This window comes from Priapulus caudatus, unplaced genomic scaffold (assembly GCF_000485595.1).
Source record: "Priapulus caudatus unplaced genomic scaffold, Priapulus_caudatus-5.0.1 Scaffold3613, whole genome shotgun sequence".
NCBI lineage: Eukaryota > Metazoa > Priapulida > Priapulimorpha > Priapulimorphida > Priapulidae > Priapulus > Priapulus caudatus.
The window spans coordinates 869-6,982 of NW_014580674.1; the positions used below are offsets into that span (position 1 = coordinate 869).

At 41.8% G+C, this 6,114-nt stretch overlaps 1 long non-coding RNA gene across 1 annotated transcript; it reads left to right on the forward strand.

Annotated features, from left to right (window-relative positions):
* Positions 1-514: 514 nt before the first annotated feature.
* LOC106819525 lies at positions 515-1,903 on the forward strand. The gene is made up of 4 exons (XR_001395445.1): positions 515-593; positions 936-1,032; positions 1,418-1,491; positions 1,685-1,903. It is a non-coding gene; the product is annotated as an uncharacterized LOC106819525 (long non-coding RNA).
* Positions 1,904-6,114: the final 4,211 nt, after the last annotated feature.

Below are 6,114 nucleotides of genomic sequence, written 5' to 3' on the forward strand. Positions count from 1 at the left end.
ACACTTACCGATCGTAGTAGTTTCAGAGAGACATAAAGTGGGAGGCAGAGGCAGAGGGAGGCAGAGAAGGCGAGAGAGAGAGAGAGAGCAGGCAAACGAGAGAAAGTGAGAGAGAGAGAGAGAGAGAGAAGAGAGAGAGAGAGAGAGAGAGAGAGAGAGAGAGAGAGAGNATGCCATCCCATCCCATCCCAAACAGTAAAAAATAATAAGAAATCAAAAGATAAAAGACATTAATATAAAAAATAAAAAGTAAAAAGTAAGAAATTAAAAATAATACATACTAAAGAGGTAGGTAAAAGAAAAAAAGAAAAAGGGGGAAAATAAGTTCCCCAGCTGGGACTCGTACCCGGAATCCCGGTGTAGGATACGGATGTTCTAGCGATTTATTTATATTTATTAGGCCTCTGCGCCTTTAAGGGTATACCCATGGATTCACACGAACGTGATGTTAATCTGTATGCACCTATTGAATTTTTATAACTTTTTAACTTTTTAACTTTTTTTAAATTTTTGTTTCAGCCAGAACCACCTACCAGACGCCATTCTGAAGAGGGCAGTAAAAAACTTGACAGTTCAACAACTCGCAGCAAAAGGTAACTGCTGTCTGTAGCAGAGGGTAAAGGATGCTATAAATATCTGGAATGTCTTTCCATAGAAATGCAACTCATTGTGAAATAAAACTAAGGAAACGTGAGATTCACGTTACGATTCTCGTAATACAGCAAATTTTCGAGGCCACTTCTTCCCATTACCAAGGCTTGCGCTACCCGTTACAGATACAGTCCTAACCTGATGAACCATGTAATTGTTTTGGGTAAAAATTGCTGCACCAGATAAGAATAGCCTATAGCTTGCCCTTACTCACTGCACAGCTAGATCGGCTGTCATTACCATATGTTTATATTATGCTTTTCTTGTCTCATATGATGAAACAGATACACAGAAGAGGAGGATAAATTGATGAAATCCTACATTACAGATCATGCCTTGGCAAAACAAGTTCGTGGCCGAGCCATGTGCTAGAAAAAAAATGTACGTCGTGTAGATTTCTTTAGTGATGATAGACAGAGGAGACAAAGAGAACTCGCATTTTTTCGTGGCCATAAGCTTCTGTCTTTTCCCTCAATACATTGCTAAATATGCAAGGTTTCAGATCCTAGTTATCTTGCCACTATGTGGTGCTATGAACGTGATAGGAAATTACAGATATATGTTTGTACATGAAGTGAGACATTGAAACATGAATACTGAAGTCAGTGTTTGTATGCTAGGGACAACATGTAGGGTCAGCTATATGCCTTGTATAAGATTATTCATAAGTAAGATGTATAAATAGCTTTCAAGTTGACTCATGTTTTTTTACAATTACAGTCTTCATGTTTATGAGTAAACAATCTGTAATTATTATTTTCACCAGGTACGTGGTACCGGGCCGAACATGGCAAAGTTTGAGGAGCCGGTTTCTAAATTATTTACTGGGAAAATAATAAGGTAGGTCCCGGTATGCGCTGGTAATGGGAGAGGCGTGGAGACAGGCTAAATGGCGCGCGTCATGCGAGCTTCTGCGGCGTGGGGACGGCTTGCGATCGCGCATATATGTGCGGTGGATATTTCCTCATGTTTTTTTACAATTACAGTCTCCATGTTTATGAGCAAACAATCTGTAATTAATTTTTTTCACCAGGTGGTACCGGGCCGAACATGGCAGGGCCTCAAGAGCCGATATCAGAAAATAGCATGGAAAGCAGAGCAGAGCAAAGCCCGATATCTGCGCAACATACTAGGAAAGCTGTAGGGAAGGTCCCGGTATGCTCTGTTAATGGGAGAGGCGTGGAGACAAATTGTGTTTAAACAACGAGTTGTTCAAGATATTTGTAAATCATGTTTATATAGCTTATATATATGTCTAAATGCATGGGTATTTTACAGCTAAGAATATAATCGAGTTTAGTGCTGCTTTTTATTTTTTCATGTGTTGTGTTTCAGGAACGATTTTTGCATATGGGCAGACAGGCACTGGTAAGACTTACACTATGATGGGAAGTGATGCTGCATTGGGTGTTATACCATGTGCGGTCAAGGAGATATTTGACCAAATCAATCACGTGAGTATAGACTGTGAGTCCATTAATCCGGGGTTTCCTTTAATGTACGTAGCATTGTAGAATTCGGTTGGCGGTGTACTAGAACCAGTGCCAGACGTGAAGGACGTTGAAGGTGTATGCATGGTGGCCCCTGCGATGTGTGATTATATATCAATGAGACACGATTTCGTATCACAGGAGTCAAACAGGGAGTTCCTCGTTCGTGTGTCCTACCTGGAGATATACAAAGAGTCACTGTCAGACCTTCTTTGTTCGAAAGGAAATCTCCACTCACCAAAGCTCACCATAATCTAAAATGTAAGTTTCTATGAGTTGCCGCTGGGTATCCAGAGGGTGGGCGTCAGCGCAATGCATCCTGTACCGTAATCGATGCTACCTAACGAGTAATAGTCCAAGTAAAGCTGTCATTAATGAGAATTTCTAACATCTGTTACTCATTCTTATTTCTTAGAACTTATCATTAGTATTTATCAATCATTAGTAATTATCGGTTATCATTAGTAGTTATCATTAGTTAAACTACTTCTAAGGTTACATCTTGTACTCATTGGTTCCTGAGTTTAGTGCTCACTAGGTACCAGAAATTCCCCATCTGAAGCACGATGCCACGCTGCTGCCATCTGTGTTGGTGTTGTCGTTTATTAAAAGGACCATAAAATGTACGTTCCGCTGACGTGCGAAGAGTAAGTGTCAGATAACTTTTTGACCCTCAAGAGGAGGGTTAAACATGGATTTGTTCACTGTTAACAAAAAACTGTTAACAAATTTTCGAGGCCACATCTTCCCATTACCAAGGCTTGCGCTACCCGTTACAAATACAGTCCTAACCTGATGAACCATGCAATTGTTTTGGGTAAAAATTGCTGCACCAGATAAGAATAGCCTATAGCTTGCTCTTACTCACTGCACAGCTAGATCGGCTGTCATTGCCAGATGTTTATATATGCTTTTCTTGTCTCATAAGACGAAAGAGGTACACAGCGGAGGATGCCCAAATAGTAGACTACATCAGGACATTGTCTCATAAGACGAAAGAGGTACACAGCAGAGGATGCCCAAATAGTAGACTACATCAGGACATTGTCTCATAAGACGAAAGAGGTACACAGCAGAGGAGGATGCCCAAATAGTATGCGAGCTTCTGGCGGCGTGGGGACGGCTGCCGGATTCGCCGCATGGATATGGTGGCGTGGTATATTTCCGTCACGCATGGTGTTGTATTTCACCAATTACAGTCTCACGCTCATCGTTTATGAGCAAAGCAATGAAGCTGTCATTAATGGTTTTTTCACCAGGTGCGTACCGGCCGAACATGGCAGGGGCTCAAGAGCCGATATCACGCAAACTAGCATGGAAAAGTCAGCCGCCCATAGCTCTCTCTCTCCGTCTGCTCTCTCGTCGTCTCTTCTCGTCGTCCCGATGTAGAGGTAGCAGCAAAACAGGGGACGTCACACGATAAGATATCTTGCGGGGCGCCAACTATATCTAAAGACTGAAATGTCTGTAGGGAGGTCCGGTATTGCCTCGTAATGGCTATGTGATGGCGTGGACAAATTGGCTGTTTAACAACAATACGAGTTGTTAATCGATATTTGTCAGTCAGTCTTATATTGTTTTATATTACTATATCTATGTCGTATATGCTTATAATATTATATATATATCTCTATGTAGTGTATTTCCTATATAAAAATAACAGCTAACAGTTTTATTGTGGGCTATATCTACGTTTGGTTGTTTGTTTTCACTCTTTCTGCTTTGTATGTGTTTTACATTATTATGATATTTCCTACGCACTACTCAGCTTAACACATGACCGCTAGCAAATGAAATTGATAATGAAAGTGAATTTAAAAATCGAAAATGAAGAATGGGTTTAGACATAACAAATGAAAATGGTTATGAAATCAAGTATGAAATGAAATGAATTTGAATAAAAAATGAACGAATTGAAATGAAAGTGGAATTAAAAATGACTTTGAAGTGAAAATTTTAGCGCCATAAACCGTCTCAGCCACCATAATAAGAAGGCTCCAAGTATTCACTTGCAGTGTATAAGCCCGGCGCACTCACGTGAGTTACTTTTACTCGCAAGTAAAATAATAGCATGAAGTCCATTTTACTCACCGTGCTGCGGCGGATTTTCGTTGAGTAATTTTGATCGCATGCGTCATTCTTACTCTCGCAATATCAGACGCCCGGTGCACAGTGAGTATCTATGTTTAATCATGTAAAGATGCGCATGCAGCGTGTAGATAGCGGTCGGGGTGGGGGGATGCAGTCCCCGGTCCACTTATTGGCGTGGGAGCGATGGCGTTTACAATGTCAGTTCGATCCCTACTTTCGAGGAGGAGATAATGGGGGATTCTAAGAGATTGTTCTGGGGGGACCCACATACCGCCGGTCCCCCTGTTCTTACCACCTCTCCTCGAAAACCTGCATTGGCCACTCGAGGCGTAAGCAAACTTGATGGCACTGGCCGCCACTCAAAAATCGTTCCGCGCGGCGCCTGCTAGATTGAGGCATATCAAAGGACAAATTTGAGTTCTCCTTGAATGGGGCGTAGGATAGCGGCGGGGATGGGGTATATCCGCCCACACTTAAAGTTATCTTGAGGTTGGGGTGGCTTTCATCCCCCACTACTTCAGGAAAGAATAATTTAGTATTTTTAGCAGCGACAATAGAATACTGGATTTTATCCGTAACAAATGGCCTGTCATCGCTATTCATGGTACTCTCGCTAATGTATTATAATTTAGCACGAAATGGAACGTGACCGGTACTCTACCTGTAAGAATAGGCCTGTAACTCGTTCCAAGAAGTGACAGTTATTTTTACTGAACTGAGTTTCAACAAAAGGTATTGTGTTTGAGAATGGCGTCCAATAAATTAACGTGTCTGAGTTACGTCAGCCGGTTAATTTTGGCGACGCATATTCTGCAAATCCGATTTTTTCCAAAATCCCCAGTCCTTTAAATTCACTGCTCAGAAAGTTAAATCATTGATTTATTCTGAAATATAGAATAGATCTTATGTGAGGAGTTAGGATATTGAATTTTCACGAGGATTGAATGGGGAAATTCACAACTTCATCCACGTTTTGTAGGGGGGGATGGGCGGTGCTTGACGACCGCGACCGGAAGTATAAGTTCCGCATTTTTATAATAAGGGGTAAAAATTATGCACATTGGTTCAAATCTGGTTGTTTTTTTCTCGCTATTTTTTTGCGAGTTTAACGTTCTCGTTAAATATACGTTTTATGCAAAGATTTCAGGGGAAGATGATCCAGTGCTGGTTGTTGTCAACAGGGGGGGTCGGTAGACGGCAACCCTAGCCGCCCACCTAGAATTTCATGGCAAAGGTATTTTAGTCCTAGGCTAAGTCTGCATGGTAACCCAGTAAGTAGCACAGCATTTGGTAGTAAGCTATGTTTATGCTCTTGTGGTGTTCCGCAAAAGTAAGAAATACTCAACTCAACAGTGATGTATTGTGATGAGACTTGTTTAATAGTGCTGCCTCATAGTGCAGGAATAATTGCATCGAAAAACGGTGGTTCCTTTTAACAAAAATCCGCCCGGACGTCTTCCCGCCGCCACTAAACATGAGAAGGGGACCGCCCTGAAGGAGGACAATCCTGATATTCTTATATAAGTGATGTCCAAAATTTGATGTGCTTTAGATTGGTCAGACTTTGTAACAATTCCACACAGTGGGAGGGGGACACCCCTCCACCCCCTCTCCCCGCCCCGGGCACTTCGTGCCCGTGAGGGCTCACATGATTCGCCCTCACTAGAATTTATTCTGATCTGCCACTGGTTGTTGTGTGTAGGGTGGGGTGCGATAGTTATTAAACCTCTGGATCCAAAGAGAAAGATTACCCTAGACATTCACAAAATTGCAACTTACAGATATGTCAATTTTTTTTTTAAGTTCCTCAAAAACCGGCATCTTTGAGTTCTAAATGTGCTAAAGATCCAGAGCTTTCCGGCCGCCCGGACCCACCCATGTT